This window comes from Lithobates pipiens, unplaced genomic scaffold, assembly GCF_037356315.1.
Source record: "Lithobates pipiens isolate NorthernLeopardFrog02 unplaced genomic scaffold, aLitPip1_a1.2 Scaffold_27, whole genome shotgun sequence".
Taxonomy (NCBI): Eukaryota; Metazoa; Chordata; class Amphibia; order Anura; family Ranidae; genus Lithobates; species Lithobates pipiens.
In genome coordinates, this window is record NW_027507788.1 from 36,731,959 (window position 1) to 36,752,157 (window position 20,199).

The 20,199-nt window shown below is 46.3% G+C and overlaps 1 protein-coding gene and 1 long non-coding RNA gene across 2 annotated transcripts in view; both read left to right on the forward strand.

The window, feature by feature from the left end:
- LOC143933171 (uncharacterized) overlaps positions 1–903 on the forward strand; it is a 52,304-nt gene extending 51,401 nt beyond the window's left edge. The window contains exon 4 of the long non-coding RNA XR_013263022.1: positions 102–903. This is a non-coding gene — a long non-coding RNA (uncharacterized LOC143933171). The remainder of the gene's footprint in view (positions 1–101) is intronic.
- Positions 1–20,199, forward strand: part of LOC143933779 (cell adhesion molecule CEACAM1-like) — a 538,186-nt gene that overhangs the window by 104,193 nt on the left and 413,794 nt on the right. The gene's annotated exons all lie outside the window — the stretch shown is intronic.

Genomic DNA, 20,199 nt, shown 5'->3' on the forward strand with positions numbered 1-20,199 from the left:
GGACTGTATATCAGTTGTGTGTGTTAAGCATTTCCATGATATAATGCCATTCATTAGTGTATTTCCAATATTTTTAATTTTTACATATTATTTGTCTTTAGGTTTCCCTCCAGCATTTCTGGAATGTAGTTCACTCACATAATACCCCACTCATCGTAACGGCATCCTTTCCATCGTGAAATCCTCCCTACATCAGACTTTTCTCTGCCTGCAAAATATCTACTTGTTCACTGCAAACCAGACCTGTGCATATTCACTCTTCTTCAAATATATAAAACATAATTTATTTCCTCCATAGAAAATGGAGCAGCCAGTATTTTTGTTGCGCTGCTAGTACTAACCTTGGGCTGGATTCAAACACGTTCAAAAACATGGTGACCCTGTAAAGAAACCTATGGCACTCTAAGCTACAGTGTATGTCCTCCCAGAGACTCCAAACCCAAAGGGCTCATCCAAGCTGTTTGCTGCAATAGCAATGGATACAACTAAGCCCATGGGATGGTGAAATGCATCAGTTGGCATGGCATGGGAGAAGACTAGCTGAAGCTGATCCTGTACAGCAGTGGTCATCAACCCTGTCCTTAGGGCCCACTAACAGGCCAGGTTTTATGTATTACCTTGGGGAGATGCAGATTAGAATACTGCAATCACTGAGCAGCAAATTATATCACCTGTGATGTATTTCAGTTATCTTGCAAACTTGGCCTGTTAGTGGACCCTGAGGACAGAGTTGATGACCACTGCTGTATACTTTAGTATCAAGCTTATTTGTAGTGTGCAGCTCCACTTTTTTCATTTCATTCAAAACATGTAGGTTGCCCTGACTAGGGATGAGCTTCGTGTTCGAGTCGAACGTACGTTCGACTCAAACATTGGCTGTTCGTCCGTTCGGGGCGAAATCCGAACACTTGGTCCGTTCGCATCAAAATTCGTGTGGCGCTCACGGCCCACAATGCACTGCGATGGCGCAGTGCATTGCTGGCTCATGATTGGCCAAGCATGCACTGTGACCCCGCATGCTTGGCCAATCGCAGCGCCAGCAGCGAGGAGAGCCATGATTGGCCACAGGCAGGATGCCTGTGGCCAATCATAGCTCAGGCTGTGTAGTGCACGCCCCACACTATATAAGGCCGCCATTGAGGCGGCCTCGTGTAGTGTGTTGGCATCTGAAGCAGTGGGTGTTCTGTGTACCTTCAACACAGTACACACCGATCGTTTTTGGCTGATTTCCTATCTTGCTGTTGTGTAGTGGTTATTGTCTGTGCCCTGACCGCAGTATACACCACTATATTCACCTCACCTATATAGCTAGTGATCTATCTTTAATAATAGAGCTTGCAGTCAGTAGTGTTAGGAGATAGTGCGTGCTGTCTGCGTGCTCTGTACCCAGTACATACCGCTATAATCCACCTACATAGCTGTTCTCTATTTGAGCCCAACTGCCATCTGCAGGGGTTATTGGAAGTTGTGTGTGCCTCCAGCACAGCACAGTATACATCTGTATATACCCCTTTATCTCTGCTGTTTTCTGGTTATTGTCTGCGTGCCCTGACGGCAGTATACACCGCAATATTCACCTCACCTATATAGCTAGTGATCTATCTTTAATAATAGAGCTTGCAGTCAGTAGTGTTAGGAGATAGTGCGTGCTGTCTGCGTGCTCTGTACCCAGTACATACCGCTATAATCCACCTACATAGCTGTTCTCTATTTGAGCCCAATTGCCATCTGCAGGAGTTATTGGAAGTTGTGTGTGCCTCCAGCACAGCACAGTATACATCTGTATATACCCCTTTATCTCTGGTGTTCTATAAAAAAGGCATCTGCAGGAGTTAGTGGGTGTTGTGTGCCTCCAGCACAATATAAACTACCCAACTGCTGTTTTACCCAACTCCCTTCAGGCCATTACCATGTCTGGAAGGCCAGCAAGGAGAGGCAGACAGGCACGAGCCGATAAAAGAGGGCAAGCAGGCTCTGTGTCTAGAGACAACAGTGCTGGTCGTGGACGCGGTGCATTGTCATCAGCACGTGGCCATGGGACATGCTTGTCCTTCTTTTCGGCAGCTGGACATGTTGAGCCGCAACATGCCAACGACTTGGTAGAGTGGATGACCAAGCCCTCTTCATCCTCCTCATCCTCTCTCACCCAGTCTCAGGGTAGTAGCAAAGCAGCTGCCAACGCATCGTCTTCCCTGCTCTCAATGTCATCATCAGTGACTCCTTCCCTAGACCCACCACGTCCTCCTGAGGAGTCTCCTGAACTCTTTGAGCACAGTGTTGGGTACATGCTCCAGGAGGATGCCCAGTGTTTGGTGGGCTCTGATGATGACACTCAGCTAGAGGAAGGCATTAGCGTGAGCGCAGAGAGAGGGGATGCTCAAGAAAGACAGCAATCTGGCAGTCATGTTCCACAAGCTGCAGCATACTGCCAGGTTTGCCAGGTTTGCTACAGCGATGAAGAGGGAGAGGATGATGAGGGCACTGACTCCACGTGGGTGCCTGGGAGGAGGGAGGAGGAGGAGGCACATGTCCAACGAGGCAGGATGCCCTCCGGGGGCCAGCTTAGGGGCAGCACACCGACTGAATCACACCGCAGAGCTCCGCCTGTGCAGAGCGCTGCCTCTGCGCGTTATTCTAAAAGTTCTTTGGTGTTGGCCCTTTTTTGAGACGAGTGCATCAGATCGCACCGCTGATATTTGCAACATATGTCTCAAGCGTATCTCACGTGGCCAAAACATCAGCCGCTTGGGCACCACATGCTTGACCAGACATATGTTGACCTGCCATGCAGCTCGTTGGCAAGCGTACCTCAAAGACCCACACCAAAGAACAAAGCGGACCTCTCCTTGCTCCTCATCAGCTGGCATCTCCAACCCCACTAGACCTTCAGTCCTCTCTGAAACCTGCTCTGAGAGGAATGAAGGTGTAGAATTAGGTGTGTCACAGCCAAGTGCTTCCGGGAACTCTGCTAGTGGTACACCCACGTCCGATTATAGCAGGCAAATGTCCCTGCCCCAGCTGCTGGACCGGCGGAAGAAGTTTACTCCCAGCCATCAACATGCCCAGCGGTTGAATGCTATCTTGGCTAAATTGCTAGCACTTCAACTGCTGCCTTTTCAGTTGGTAGACTCGGCCCCCTTCCGTGAGTTTGTACAATGTGCGGTTCCTCAGTGGCAGGTCTCCAAACGCCACTTTTTCTCACGGAAGGCGATTCCGGCTCTCTACCGGCATGTGGAAGGCAATGTCCTTGCCTCGCTGGACAGGGCGGTCAGCGGTAAGGTGCATATTACCGCTGACTCATGGTCCAGCAGGCATGGACAGGGACGTTACCTGTCTTTCACGGCCCATTGGGTCACTCTTCTGGCTGCTGGGAAGGATGCAGGACAAGGTGCAGTAGTGTTGGAGGTTGTTCCGCCACCACGCCCCAAAAATGCTACTATTGGTTGTGACACACCTCTCTCCTCCACCCCCTCTTCTTCCTCCATGGCCTCTTCCAGTGCTCTGTCCTCAGAACCAGCGGTGCTCCGTAGGCGTTCCAGGGGCTACGCAAGTACGCAGGCAAAACAATGCCATGCCGTGCTTGCGCTGGTTTGTTTGGGGGACAGGAGCCACACTGGGGCGGATGTTTTGTCAGCTCTGCAGGGGCAGGCCGAGAGGTGGTTGACGCCACGCCAGCTTAAGCCAGGAATGGTGGTTTGTGACAATGGCACCAACCTCCTCTCCGCCCTCCGACAGGGACAACTGACCCATGTGCCCTGTGTAGCTCACGTCCTTAACCTGGTGGTGCAGCGGTTCTTGGGCAGGTACCCCAGCTTACAGGATGTCCTGAAGCAGGCCAGGAAAGTCTGTGTGCATTTCCGCCGATCATTTAATGCCTGTGCTCGGCTGGCTGAGCTCCAAAAGGAGTTGAACCTGCCCAAGAACCGCCTTATATGTGACATGCCCACCAGATGGAACTCAACATTGGCCATGCTGCAGCGGCTGCACACGCAGCAGAGGGCCATCAATGAGTACCTGTGCGACTACGGCACCAGGACAGGGTCAGGGGAGCTTGGTTTTTTCTCACCACGCCAGTGGGGCATGATCAGGGATGTATGCACTGTCCTGTCACCGTTTGAGGAGGCCACAAGGATGGTGAGCAGTGACAGTGCATGCATCAGTGACACTGTACCTCTTGTCCACCTCTTGGAGCATACGCTGCGTGGAATAATGGACAGGGCACTTGAGGCAGAACAGAGGCAGGAAGAGGAGGACTTCCTTGCCTCTCAAGGCCCCCTTTATCCAGACAGTGTTCCTGCTGTGCCACCCATCACACAGGAAGAGGATGAGGAAGAGGAAGAGGAGGAGGAGGATGATTGTGTCAGCATGGAGGTGGAGGCTGCCACTCAGCATCAGCACCAGCAGCAGCAGCAGCAGTCTTATAGGGATGATTTACAGTCCCAAGAAACATGTGGACTTGTACGTGGCTGGGAGGAGGTAGCTGCGGATCATGTTGTCCTTAGTGACCCAGAGGACTCCGGACCGAATGCCTCAGCTAACCTACGCTGCATGGCCTCCCTGATCCTGCAAAGCCTGCGGAAGGATCCTCGTATTCTTCGGATCAAGGAGAGGGACCATTACTGGCTGGCCACTCTCCTTGATCCACGGTACAAGGGTAAGGTTGCCGACCTTATCTTGCCATCGCAGAGGGAGCAGAGGATGAGACATCTCCGGGAGGCCTTGCAGAAAGGTCTGTGCAACGCGTTCCCAGAGACTGGGAGGTTACAAACTCCTGGTCCTGGACAACGTGTTGCTGAGGCATCGGTCAGAAGGAGCCGTGGAGAAGGTGGCCGTCTGACTGATGCTTTCAGACAATTTTTTAGTCCGCAGCCCCAAGGTATGATTGGTTCCAGCACCCATCGCCAGCGTCTGATTTACATGGTGCAGGAATACCTAGGGGCAAGGTCAGACTTGGACACCTTTCCCACCGAAAATCCTCTGGCTTACTGGGTCTTGAGGATGGATCACTGGCCAGAGCTTGCACAGTATGCAATTGAGCTACTGGCCTGTCCTGCATCCAGCGTTCTTTCGGAACGCACCTTCAGTGCTGCTGGTGGCTTTGCTACCGATCACAAGGTGCGCCTGTCCACCGAATCAGTTGATCGACTGACCTTCATCAAGATGAATCAGTCTTGGATCACCCACAGCTACCAAGCACCTGAAGCTGATGTAACCGAATAATTTTTTTTGAAATACCACATCCCTTCAAGACTGCCTATGCTGATGCTGAGTGACTGTCCTGTTATGTTGATTGTCTATCCTCTTCCTCCTCCGCTGATACGTTGGAAGAACATTTTTGGTTCTGGGTGATGCCAGCAGCCCAATTTTTCTGCCCCTGTTTAACAGGGGCGTTTAATTACAATTTTTGATGCAATGCTTTGCAGCAGGGCTAATTCCTGCAATAAAACTAGAGTATATGGCAGAGATTGCAGTGTGGTGGCACCAGCACCAGTGCCTAAGGCCCAATTTTTCTGCCCCTGTTTAACAGGGGCGTTTAAGTACAATTTTTGATGCAATGCTTTGCAGCAGGGCTAATTCCTGCAATAAAACTAGAGTATATGGCAGAGTTTGCAGTGTGGTGGCACCAGCACCAGTGCCTAAGGCCCAATTTTTCTGCCCCTGTTTAACAGGGGCGTTTAAGTACAATTTTTGATGAAATGCTTTGCAGCAGGGCTAATTCCAGCAAAAAAACTAGAGTATATGGAAGAGGTTGCAGTGTGGTGGCACCAGCAGCAGTGCCTAAGGCCAAATTTTTCTGCCCCTGTTTAACAGGGACATGTAATTACAATTCTTGATATAATATTTCACAGGAGGGCCCCTTCCTGTGCCCACCCAGAGTAACGTGAGGACTTATAGTGTTGTGGCACCAGCACCACAACCACCAAAGGTCAATTTTTCTACCACTGTTCAACAATGGCATGTAATTACAATTCTTGATATAATCGTTCACAGCAGGGCGCTCCAGCGCCCACCAAGAGTCACTTTGAGGGCTTACAATGTTGTGGCAAAACCAACACCTTGTTCCGCCATTTCTGCAGAGCATATAGGGCAGGCCCCTACTTTCAAACATCCAACTTACAAACATCTCCTACTTGCAAACGCAAGGAGACAACAGCAAGTGAGATGAAAAAAGATGGACGACAAAACAAATTATACAGGGGTGATAACCCTTCCCTATGTTTTCCAAAAAGCTTAAAAATAGTTTTTTTGACTGGAGCTACACTTTAAAAATGTACCAGTTGAAAATTACAAACAGATTCAACTTAACACAACAAACCTACACAGTCCCTGTCTTGTTTGCACCGCCTGTATACTGCTGTTCTGAGTATATAGGGCCTGGGGGCCACACGCATTTCCTTTTTTTTAATATGGGTACAGGGTTCCCCTTAATATGCGTACAAGACCCAAATAGGCTGGTAATGGGCAGGGAGGGCTACCCATGCCATTTTTCTGAATGATTTTCAACCATATTGCAGGAACCAGATATAACATTAAAACCGCAAGCAGTTTTAAATGGTGTTATTTCCGTTTAATGTCATTTTGTGCAGGGACTGTTCTAAACACGGGAAACACGTGGCACTTCACAGGCATACTACAGACACCCCCCAGGCACCATATTTAAAGGAATATTTCACTTTTTTTTTCACTTTAATCGTCAGTAAAATCAGTGCTCCCGCCAAAACGACCATTTTTAAAAACATTTTAGGCATTGACCCATGTCCCCTGGGGCAGGAGCCAGGTCCCCAAACCCTTTTTAGGACAGTATCTTGCATATTAGCCGTTAAAATTAGCACTTTCCATTTAGAACGTTCGAGTCCCATAGACTTCAATGGGGTTCTAACGTTCGTAACGAACGTGGGGTCCGTTCGAAAGTTCTGGTGCGAACCGAACCGGCGGGTGTTCGGCTCATCCCTAGCCCTGACCTTGCAAGCCTCCCGACATCTCTGACACCCTGGGTTAAGACATATTTCAAAGTGATAATGCAATTACACAGACACCAGACTGTAGCAAAGTAAACAAGTATTTTACTTAAAGGGGTTGTAAAGGTAATTTATAAAAAAAATTTAATAAATAAGAAACATGTCAATACTTACTCACTCTGTACAATGGAATCATGAAACCTCATCTTTTCATGTCCCCCCACTGGCGCTCTTACGGGAAGCCGCTTCTCATGGGGGCACTCATGCATGCTCGCACCCGAGTCCCTCTGCTGTATCCATTGACACAGACAGAGGGACTCAGCGTGCTCCGCCCCCCTGCTACATCGTCACTGGCTGTGATTGACAGCACTGGAAGCCAATGGCTCTCCATGTTCCAGCAAAGTCAGCGAGACCCATAAGCAGTGTCTTCACTAGGGGGTGGCTATTTCCCCTGTATTTGGGGCCCATAGCCCCAAGTCTCTTACTGGGTGCAGCGGTGCCATCAGAGGCTGCTGCAGCCAGCACTGATTTACTCACAGAGGGGCGCCGTGCAGATAACTAACATCATGGCCCGTTTTGGTTTGTGGTTTGGGGTTGTTTTGTCTTGAGGGAGGGTCTGTACTGATGGGGGGTGGTTTGTCTTGAGGGGGGTCTGTACTGATGGAGGGGGTGGTTTGTCTTGAGGGGGGTCTGTACTGATGGAGGGGGTGGTTTGTCTTGAGGGGGGGTCTGTACTGATTGAGGGGGGTGGTTTGTCTTGAGGAGGTCTGTACTGATGGAGGGGTTGGTTTGTCTTGAGGAGGGTCTGTACTGATAGACAGGGTGGTTTGTCTTGAGGGTGGTCTGTACTGTTGGAGGAGGTTGTACCATGCCCATAGCCTCTGCATCACCTGTATCATTCCTGCAGCCTCTGCATCTCCTGTATCATGTCTGCAGCCTCTGCATCTCCTCCTGTACCATGTATACCTGCCCATGCGTATGTGTATGCCCACCAATGCATATGACTTTCTTTACTTTGCTGCTATGGACTCTAGCCTCAGATGTTTTGTAGACCTAGCAACGCCCTTGCCTGGAAGTGAGGGGGAGAAACAATTTGTGTACATGCACGGCGCTGGATCAAATGAGGTCTTAGGTAAGTAAAGGAGGGCTTAGGGGGCGATGTTGACATCTAAATATTTTTTAGCTTAATGCAAGGAATTCATTAAGGTAACACATGTTTAGACTTTACAACCCCTTTAAGGTTCTTGAAGCAAATAAGAATAAGAATATCTTCGGCAGATATCTTTCAGTGCTAAACTATTACTCTTAGTAAATATGCAAATAAAATCACAATAAGTCAAACAGTAGTAACCAGTGTGACGAACACGGGTGTTAGATCCCTGCCCTCCTCGCTAACTGGCGACAAAGGACCGGCCAACCTCACACCACGCTTTCACTTGTGTAACAATGCCACACTCAGCTGCGCCCTGCACAACGATTTTGCAGCTTGCGGAAATACAATCTAGGTGCGGGCAGCCTGAGAGCGATTGTCACTGGGCTAATTACACAATTAACGCTTTAACTGCCACCACCCCCGCTTTAAGAGACAGAGCCGGGGGGACTCGTAATTTTAGCAATACCAATTATAATTTTAGAATAGGCGCCTGCAACACACACTGCCACCACAGACAGGTCTGCTCAGTAGCCTTACTCTACCACAGTAGCACCCCTTTAAAAGACAGATTAGTTTATAGTTTGCATCAAGAGCTTTAAAGACAAGGTTCACACTTTTCAACATAAGGGTTTATTATGAAAAGGTCAAGGTTGGTGCAAATAAAACATTTACAGAAAAAGGATGTTTCAAAAAATAAAGACAATATATAGCCACAAAGAAATAAGGTAGAATTGGGAAGGAAGAATACTTGCAATTAATGTCCGAGGATTGATCAGAGTTTGATCGATGAGCAACGGTAATCGGTTCTCAAACTTGGCAGATGTTCCTGCTTGGATGGTAAAAGGAGAACTGACCATTGCCTTGGCCTCTCCTCTTTTCTGTCAAATCAAAGGGGGTGTTGACAGCGACCAGTGACCTATCGTCTGGTCATCTTGTTTAGGGGTTGGTTGCCGGGAGGTGTCTACACTCATGACCCTGTCCCAGGTACACTTTGTGATACATATTCATATCTCTGCCTCTCTACTGTTTATAGACTGCAGATTCTTTTCATTTTAGTGATCAGCATGATATTTGCTTCAAAACAAGTCCACACATGACAGGTTTGCCATTTCAGGGTTACCTAGGAGGAGTAAGGGGTCCCAGTGGCTTCCTATATGACCAGACATAGGGGTGTCTGGACTTGAAATGTTAGAAATTATCTGAGGAAACTAAATATGTCCGTATTATGGCTGTGCTATTATTACTTTGGAAGTTATGACATATGCTGAAGTTTCAGAACTTTACTAATCTGTCTGCACTCTATGTGGTTTGAGGTATTTACGACAGGTATCTGTTGGTTCTCTGAATGGAGAGGGTGAAAGTTTTATGACCGGCCTGAATTCCCTGCCAGGCAACATGAGCCTTGTTATAGGAAGAGGATGACCTTCTATCTCAGACTTCCTCCTTCAAATCCTGTTGCCACGGGTCCAACAAACTTTGTGGCACAATTATAAAAAAGTTACAAGTAATGAAATGCATAAACTCTGAATGGAGTTCCCCTTAAAGTGTGCTGATGTTGTGCACAGATTCCTTTAAGTTGGGGGGAAAAGAAGAAAGTGGAGGAGTCCTTGGGATGTAGATGTTCAGTGTCTTCAGCTAACTCAACAAGGCCCCAGAAGGATTGCTGCGCAATGGCGACCATCAACAGAAAATAGCATGTGTGCAGTATTACCTCAGAACTCCTGGGTTATGTCCAGGTAACGAAAAGCATCCATCAAGTCTTGGAGACATGTTGGTACAGTTCTGAAACTGAGTAACACATTGAAGACCTGGGATTATGGCTGTTATCTTATATTAGCTTGTTAAAATTCTGTATAGGCATGCAATTATCCAAATATTGAATGCACTTATGTTATTTTGGGTGTTCTTTGTTGTTTTAGCCTTGTTTTTTTTGTTTTTTGTTTTTTTACAATAAACCTATTATACTTTTCCTTTTTTTTAACATTTTACATTTACATGTTGATACAAGAACATGCTAATTTGTTCCTGCAATATCGATGTATGCTGAGTTCAAGACCATAGTTGTAAGTACGTTTGATTCCATAAAGCCGAGATTAAAAGTTAAAAAGCACTTCACAAACAGATGAATACTTTTTATATGCCAGAAAATCAAACTGCTCTACCTCCTAACCTTCTGCTCCTCCTCCTGGCCCTCTGAGCCACCTCATGTCCTTTATCTCCACCTCCTAGCCTTCTACTCCACCTCCTTGCCCTCTGTTTTACATGATCCCCTCTACACTTCCCTTAAAGTGATTGTAAAGGTTCAGATTTTTTAGAATGAAAATAACAAACATGTCTATACTTACCTGCTCTGTGCAAGGATTTTGTAAAGAGCAGCCCTGATCCTCATCTTCTGTGTGCCCCAGGGGCACTCCTGGCTCCTCCCATTCATCTGGTGCCCCCACGGAAAGCCGCTTTCCTTGTGGTCACCTGGGCGGGCATGATCCCGAGTCCTGCTGCTGCGTCCATTGACACAGCCAGTGGGACTCGGCCCCGCCCCCGCTCTCATGTCACTGGATTTGATTGACAGCAATCTGACTATCAATCTGATGAGAGCTATCGGCTGGGCTCATGTATGGAACTGGAACTAATGGGCTCAGGCAAGAAAAAAGGTCTTACCTCATGGCCTTCTGCACCACCTCTTAAGCTTCTTCTCCACCTCCAGGCTATCTACTTGCTGCTCTCTTATTTACCGCCTGCTCTTCTGCTTGACCTTCTAGTCTTTGTTTCATCTGCTCACCTTTGACTCTCTGCTCTCACCCTTGCCCTCTGCTTCACCTTCTAGCCCTCTTCCCTACCTCCTGAACTTCTGCTTTACCTCCTAGCCCTCTTCTCCAACTTTTGGCTGTCTGTTCATTTTCCTTTCCCTCTACTCCACTAGTTCTTAGCTCTACCTCCTAGCCTTCAGCTCTACCTTCTGGCCCTCTATTCCAACTCCTGGCTCTGTACTTCCCCTTGCCCTTTTCTCTAGCTGCTGCCCCCTGCTCTACCTCCTTGTCTCTGCTCCATCTACTCATCTTTACTCTACCTAATGGTCTTCTGTTCCATCTCTATTCCTTTTGCTCTAACTCCTGACCTTTTACCCAACTTTTCTTTAATTCATGGCTTTTTACTCTACCTTATGGTCTTCTGCTCTACCTCTAGGCCCTGTTCTCCATCTTATTGCCCTTTCCTTTACCTTTTACACTCAGTTCTACCACCTAGCTTCTGCTCTTTCTTTAATCCTACTACTCTATGTCTGAGCTCTCTGCTCCGCCTCCTCATTAGCTGTTCCCCACTTCTCGACTTCCTGGCCATCTGCTCTACATTCCGACTCTCTCCTCTACTTTGGGCCCTCTGTTCTTCTTCCTTGGTCTTTGCTCTACCACCTGGCTATCTGCTCTACCAGCTCACTTGTTAGGACAGAGTTTGCCTGCTGGTGGCACTGTGGTGTTCTGGGCTGATTGCTGCACTTCCAGTGTCCACAAGCAGGTGTCTCCCAAAAGCCAGCAGGCTTTAGTGATCAGCTCCACCTGGTTTCAGCTGACAAGTGGATATATAAGGTTGCTCCTTCTAATGCACCCTGTGTCCCTTTTTGGATTGCCTCCTTGCTGGCAGATCCTACAGACAGTGCCTACACATAAAACTAATAATGTAATCTACAAGTGTAGTTCTGACAGGGTTAATCATGGCAAACATAACTGCCCAGCCACCATAAACAAGGAGGACTAGTAGGATTTTACAGTGCTGGAGGTTCCAGAATAGAGCAACTGAGACTTTTAGTGACATTTTGTACACTAACTGTATGCAACACAGCTCCAGGTTGAAGTACTGCAAGAAAACAATATCATTTCAATTATACAATATGAAAATGGTGAAGATTGAATTTTAAAAGCAAATTTTACAGAATGTTACATCATAAAATTATATATATTTTTTTGTGAAAGTGCAGTTTTTACTTAACCACTTACAGACCGGAAGATTTTCCTGCTTAATGACCACGCCATTTTTTTTTGCGATACTGCACTGCGTCGCTTTAACTGACAATTGCGCGGTCATGCAACACTGTACCCAAACAAAATATCCTTTTTCCCCCACAAATAGAGCTTTCTTTTGGTGGTATTTGATCACCTTTTTTGTACTTTTTGCTATAATAAATATCCCCAAAAATGTTTTTAAAAAACAAATTTCTTCAACAGTTTAGGCCAATATATATTCTACATATTTTTGTTAAAAACAAATCACAATAATGGTATATTGATTGGTTTGCGCAAAAGTTATACAAACTTCTACAAACTATGGGAAATATTTATGGCATTTTTATTATTATTATTTATTTTTTTATTAGTAATGGCAATGATCTACGATTTTTAGCAGCACTGCGACATTGCGGCGGACACTTTTGACACTTTTTGGGATCATTGACATTTATACAGTGATCAGTGCTATAAAAATGCACTGATTACTGTGTAAATTACACTGGCAGGGAAGGAGTTAACAATAAGGGGCGGGTTAAATGTGTTCCCTAGTTAGGGGGGCGTGGCCTGACTGCGGAGCTGCATGGACGTGTGAGCCCAGAGCTCCGAGCGAACCGGGACTACAGCGGCTAATAGCGACTTAGCTCAACGGCCCTTCGCCTCGTTATAGCAGCGGGACTCACCACAGCATTGTCCACCATGTCGGGGAGACGTCGCCAGCACCGCATACCGCAACGCTTAACCGATTTCTATCCGCTCAGCGGGAGGGAGGTGGAGCAAGATGGAGCCGAGGCCTACACAGTGAGGAGACCGGCATCTAAACACAAACCGACGGCGAAAGGTACATCTCTCTTAAATATAAACTTGGATGAGGAGAAATCTGCCTCCCCCTCCACCCCATCTTCCCGCAGCCCTGTTAAAGCTAAACCCAGGCTGGATGAGGATGGATTGAGTCCGGCGGCGAGCCAGGCCTCGGATTTAGGGGAGGACACTAGAGATTTACCTGAACCTATTGAGACATTTCCTACACAAAACCAGCCTGTGTTGGACACAGTTTTAAAGGATATGTTACTATCCTTGCGTAGCACATTGCAATCTGATATGGCTAAGCACATGCACAGGTTCCACACGGATATACTAGCATTGGGAAACAGAGTGGATCATGTGGAAGCAAAAATGGAGGAATTTGCAGGCACTATCAACGACTTGGTAGACGCTCATGATGAGCGGGAAACTGACATGGAATGGGTTAAAGCAAAGATGGCGGACATGGAGGATAGATCCAGGAGGAATAACCTTAAAATAAGGGGCATCCCTGAATCAGTACAACAGTCGGACCTCACCCTCTATGTCGCCAATATGTTCAAAATCTTGCTCCCTGATCTCAGCGACTTGGACGTTACCATTGACAGGATCCATCGCCTTCCAAAACCATCCCACCTATCGGAACAAGTGCCTAGGGATGTTCTTATGAGATTGCATTTTTTCCATGTAAAGGAGCAGCTGATGCTATTTATGAGGAAACAAGAGTCGCTTCCTCCACAATATCACCGATTGCAATTTTTCAGTGACTTGTCGCAATATACTCTGCAAAAGAGGAAAAACCTCAACACAGTGACAAAGATTCTACGCAACCACAAGATCTTGTATAGGTGGGGTTATCCTACTAAGCTCTCTATTACCAAAGATAATCAATCCTTTACTATCACATCCCTGGAAAAAGGGATCGATTTGCTTAAAGAATGGGGCATTATGTCGGCTGAAGATGAGAAGGGCTCCACCACTAGCACTCCAAATGGCCTCCCACAGGAATGGAGGCGAGTCACCGCTAAAAATGCTACTTCGCACAACTGAAGCGGGCCTAACAGCTTTTTTATTTCTACCATCAGTCCCGGTCCAGGACTGCTTTTGTACCAGAACTGAACTTACCCCCCTGGCACGGGTTCGGCCTCGTGCTGCTAAAAGGTTCATCACCTTCCCCAAGGATGGATGGCAGTGACTTGGAGACGCCTCGTACCATCCGGGGGCTTTCCCACCTGCTGCATTTATGCTCTCCCTTTTGTTTGTTCATCTTTTTTTTTCTTTTTTCATTTCCCTCCATTTTTTCTATTTTTTCTCTGAGGTACCTGACTGATGCGATTCGGTCCCGACCTTTGAACTTCCTCGATCCACGGACCTGCCTTCCTCTTCGGTACATGAAGGACTTGTTTGATGTGTCGACGCTTCCTGCGTTTCCCTGGGTGCCCTATTTTGTGAGTATTGACGCTATGACACCGAGGCCCGGCAGGATCAACTCAACATATTTCCCGTCCAAATATGCCACTTAACATTCTATCACTTAACACCAAGGGTCTGAACCACCCTGTGAAGCGTAAATCTCTGTGGAGAGAGGCATCCATGTATAATTAGTGACATTGTGTGTGCGCAGGAAACTCATTTCTGTAAGCAGGCACCACCCAAATGCACGCACAAACGGTTTCCCTTTATATTCACTGCAAATGCGGACACGAAGACCAATGGTGTTCTAGTGGCTATCAGAGATACGGTGACCTTTAAACTAATTGAGCAGATATCAGACTCCTTGGGTAGATACTTAATATTGATTTGTGAATTGAATTCTACTGTATACACTTTAGTGAATGTCTATTCCCCCAACAGAAGACAGGTGCATTTCTTTAACAGGTTGATGAAACGGGTTAACTCTTGCAAGCAAGGTCGGTTGCTTATATGTGGCGATTTTAATATCACTCTGGATCCTCAGATGGACTCCACTTCCACTGTTTCTAGAACCCAACCTTCCTTGTCACAGTCTGTCCACGGGCAGGGGTTATATGACGCCTGGCGTTGTTTACACGCCAATGAAAGGGATTATACTTTTTTTTCCCCACCACATGGAGTTTACACAAGAATTGATTTTTTTTTGGTGGATCAACAGCTACTTTTACAGACAGCTTCGGCTGGTGTGAACTTGATAACGTGGTCGGATCATGCGTCGATAACCCTGTCCGTGGCAGACTCGTATAATCCAGGTACCGCACCGGTCTGGCGATTGAATACCTTTCTGCTGCAACAACCAGAATTGAAGGAAAAATGAAGCACACATTTATTGAATTTTCTAAGCGATAATGTAGGGTCAGTGACTGACCCAGGAGTTTTATGGAATGCACAAAAAGCATATATGAGGGGTATATTTATTCAGCTGGGAGCGGGGGTCCGGAGGAGGAGGCAGCAGAGACTTAACGCGTTACTTAAAGAGATAACGGACCTGGAAACGCAAAATAAAACTCAATTTTCCCACTCCAACTCCCAAAAGTTGTCTATACTAAGATCTGACCTTAGACTACACTTGCTGGAAAACTTTGAAAAAGCATCTAAACGACTCAAAATGACTTATTACTCCACGGGTAATAAGGCGGGGAAGTTGCTAGCGCACACTATTCGAGGGCATAGATACAAACATAGAATTCAATTCATTCTACACCCCACTACTAATCAGAAGCTTTATCACCCACAACAGATAGCTGACGCCTTTAGCTGTTACTACAGTAGTTTGTACAACTTGAAGGACGACCCACTGACTACTCAACCTACATCGGAGACTATCGAACAATTTCTAACAGGCTTACCGATACCCAAATTGACAGCGGACCAGTTTCAATACTTAAATACCCCGTTTACTATAGAGGAAGTGCAAAAGGCTATTGAGTTGCTTCCGATCAATAAGTCACCGGGCCCAGACGGTTTTAGTGGGGAATATTATAAAGCATTTAAAGCTACTCTGTCACCTCTATTGCTCCAGGTTTTCCAATCTGCTGCTGCCTCGTCCTCCTTTCCTCGGGAAATGTTGGAGGCTTTGATTGTCGCGCTGCCAAAGCCGGGGAAGGAGCCCACCTCTCCGGCAAACTTTAGACCAATATCGTTATTGAATACTGACATTAAGCTTTATGCTAAACTGATAGCTTTACGATTGATTGACATACTACCTACGATTATACACCCGGATCAAACCGGATTTACCAAGCATAGACAAACCTCAGATGCCACGCGCCGCATGATAAATGTTATCCACCTTGCGCGGATACAGCGAAGGCCTTCTCTGCTCCTGTCTCTGGACGCGGAGAAGGCCTTCGATAGGGTGCACTGGCTCTATATGACCAAGGTGCTGGAGTCCTTTGGTTTCTCTGATTTAGCATTATCCACGATTCTGGCCCTGTATTCGGAACCCTCAGCCAGGGTTTACACATCAGGCATTCTCTCGACCCCATTTAGAATCTCGAATGGTACCAGGCAGGGGTGCCCTCTGTCACCTCTAATATTTAACCTACTGATGGAACCCTTAGCCATTGCTATTAGAACCCATCCGAATATTAAGGGTTTCCCTCTTGGTAACCAGACGCACTCTATTAGTCTGTTTGCGGACGATGTAGTTGTAATCATGACGGAGGTGGGCCCCTCCCTGGCGGCAGCGCATGCTACTTTGGAATTGTTCGGACAAGTGTCCTACTATAAAGTAAACACTAATAAGTCTTATATCCTGGGATTGGGTATTGATAATTATACTAGCAGCACGCTCAGGGCTCAATTTCCTTATGTCTGGAGCGCCAGGGGAATTAAATATCTTGGGGTCACTCTGACTGATAAATCGGAACAGCTGGTCGAAGCTAATTACACGCCATTTTTGAATGAACTTCCCCTGAAGCTCCAGACAATTAGCAAGTTGGAGATGACATGGTCCGGCCGATTAGCGGCCTTCAAAATGATGGTACTCCCCCAGTTTATTTATTTGTTTCGGGCTCTGCCCATTCCAGTGCCAAGCGCCTTTTTCCGCACGGCACAAGCTAAACTGAATGCATTCTTATGGCAGGGGAAAAGGGCGAGATGTGCTTTCCACAAATTGCTTAAAGCCAGGCTAGCTGGGGGAGTGGGACATGTGCTGCTCCAGGACTATTACGTAGCGGCAGTTCTAGCTCAATTGAAATGCTGGTTTCTGGAGGACCATGTTCCCCGTTGGAGGGACATGGAATCATACCAATCTCCTAATGGAAGGTTGTGCGACTTACTTATGTCTAGCAGATTCATGCAACGCTTCCTGTCACACTTGCCACCCACTGTCAAGGCAACATTGCAGTCGTGGAATCTCTTTCTTAAGGATTCCTTAACCACAGCCCCGGTCAGGGTCGTACGGCACTCCATTACGAGCCTACAAGTATTGATCCCGAATTTACACATTGCTCATTGGGTGTCCAGGGGAATCGCATTAGTGGACGATTTGAAAATTGGGCCTGCCCTCAAAACTTTTCGCACCCTCCAGATTGAATACGCTTTGCAGCCGAGGGATCACTATGCATATGCCCAAATCGCGCACTTATTGCAGACCATTGGGGATGTGTCTACTGCTATTCCTCAGCAAGTTTATGCTTACCTTCATAATTCAAAAACTTCCATCCGAGGTATCTCTCTATTCTATGGTTCCCTACACCAGAAGAAGGTCTTTCTTAAATCCCCCTCCATGAGAACCTGGGAATTAGACTTACAAGAGCATTGGACCATCGAGCAATGGCAGGCCGCTATAGCGTCTGTTTATAGAGCCACTAAAAGCGTAAATCTATGGGAATTGTACCAGAAAATATTGTTGCGGTGGTATCTAACGCCCACAAGATTGGCGGGGTTCGACCCAGGCAGGTCGCCTCTTTGTTGGCGACAGTGCGGGCAGAGGGGATCCCTACTACATATTCTATGGGCCTGCCCTAAACTGACAAAATTCTGGAGAGATGTTTTTGAAATTATAAGTGGAGTCTTAAGTACGCACAGGAGGGGTGATCCGGGTCTTGCACTCCTATCTTTAGGTATAGATTCATTCCCCCACTCACATAGACACGCCCTGTCTCAAATCCTGCTGGGGGCACGATTAGAGATAATGAGGAAATGGGCAAACCCAGACCCTCCTATTGTAGCGAAAGTAATTGAGACAATTAACTTGCATGTTACGTATGAAATTATGTTTCTGGCTTCCCAGAACAGTCTCCAATCTAGAATTCAAATCTGGCGGCCTTGGGTGGAATGGCATAAACAATACGGTAATAGGCGCAACACCGTGTAAATGGAAATGGCAAATGGGGCCTGGGTACCTACACCTCTTTGATCTCTTTTATCTTCTTTTTTTCCTTCCTCTCTATTCTTTTTTACTTGTTTTCTCTCCCTTTTTCTTTGTTATTTCGCACATTGATACTGATGCACATTCATGATTACAGATCCGACTGGGATGTTTGAGTATTCTATAAGAGCTAGTTTGGGTCTAGGCTGAAGCAAGTTAGAGGTTAAATCTGCTGCTGCTGTCAAATGTTTCATCACTTATTTGCATTTTGTGAGGAGATGTAGGGCGGGTCCTCGGCCTCCGGCTGCAGTGTGATCCCTTTTGGGGCGGTCGGGGGCATGGGACCCATAAGGCCTGCGATTAACAGAGGCGTGGCTCGGGGTGTGCACGGATGCCTCGGGCTTAGCCCAGCACTATCTTATGAAGATTCTCCTCCTTTACTGTTACTGTTACTGTTACTGTCTTACAGAAGATTTTATGTGTAACCTCAGGTTTTATATGTTCTGATTACTGTCTATAGGTCGGCTGTACCAATATTTGCTGGAAAGCATTTGTTATGTGTATGTTTCTTGTAAACTTTCTTGAAAATTTAATAAAAAACTATTGAAAGAAAAAAATGTGTTCCCTAGTTAGTGTTTCTTACTGTGAGGGGATGGGACTGACTGGGGGAGGAGACAAATCACTGTTCCTACTTACTAGGAGAAAACAATCTGTCTCCTCTCCCCTGACAGAACAGGGATTTGTGTGTTTACACACACAGATCCCCATTCTGGCTCTTGTTCCCGCTATTGCCCCCAGCAGCCACATGCATCAGATCCCCCACCGCGCAGCGGGTGCGTGCCTCCGGTGGCTGTTAAACAGAACAACTTACCCATACATTGTTTTGCAGGAATGGGGCACTTTGCCGACATATATCGGCATGAGCCAGTCGGCAAGTGGTTAATATCACTATGACAGCACTCAAGTGGTATACATATCACAATCAAGGTTTGATGATTTTAGCACCATACTGCCTTTATTTCTGTAAAAATAAGGTTGTGCATTTCAAAAAAACAAACAAAGAATAAAGCAGAATGATAACAACTAGAACATTTTATAAAAACCTATACACTATATTTTTAAAAGTGTTGTAGGACCTGCCTTTACACACACACACACTGCCTTTGACATCACATTTGTGAGGACAGGCACTGATGTTGCAGAGAAGGCCTGGCTCGCAGTCTCCTCTCTAATTCATCCCACAGGTTTTCTATTGGGTTAAGGTCAGGACGCAAAATCCTGTTTCCTCTTTCACCAGACAGTGTCAATGTCATGACAATATGTTGGTTTTCATAATTTATGATCCCAAATCATTTGTTTTTATTATTTGTATCTGTAATTAATGAATATGTTTGTGTCATGTTTTTATAACTTATTATACTTCAAATCAACCATATAATAGCAAAAAGAGCTCCAAAGCACATTTTTTAAGGGTAATTCAATTATAACTTTCCAATCAACCCTCAACCCAATCAACCCATAGTGAGTGCAATGAAGTAGATTGCAAGATTACAATACATTTTTGTCACCATTCCAAAACATTATTATATATATTCTAACTCAATATTGTGGCAGCATCCACACATGCACATATATGCATCACAGCCATAAGCTTAATGAAGCATGCAAAATTTAGATGTCCAACCTCAATCATAATTACTTTATTTGTGTATTCTTTACTTCACAATATTCTGTGCTCTAATTTGCCTAGGTATGGGATTTCGAGCTTCTCATGCTTTTAATGCTTCCCATGCTATGCTTTCACTTCTTTTGTTATTTGGTTTTGTTGCTGATCCCTGGCTCACCCTCAACTGTGCCATTTGTCCGTTAATCGCTTAAGCCCCGGACCATTTCGCAGCTAAAGGACCATGCTCCTTTTTTTGCGATTCGGCACTGTGTCACTTTAACTGACAATTGCGGGGTCGTTGGACGTGGCTTCCAAACAAAATTGGCGTCCCT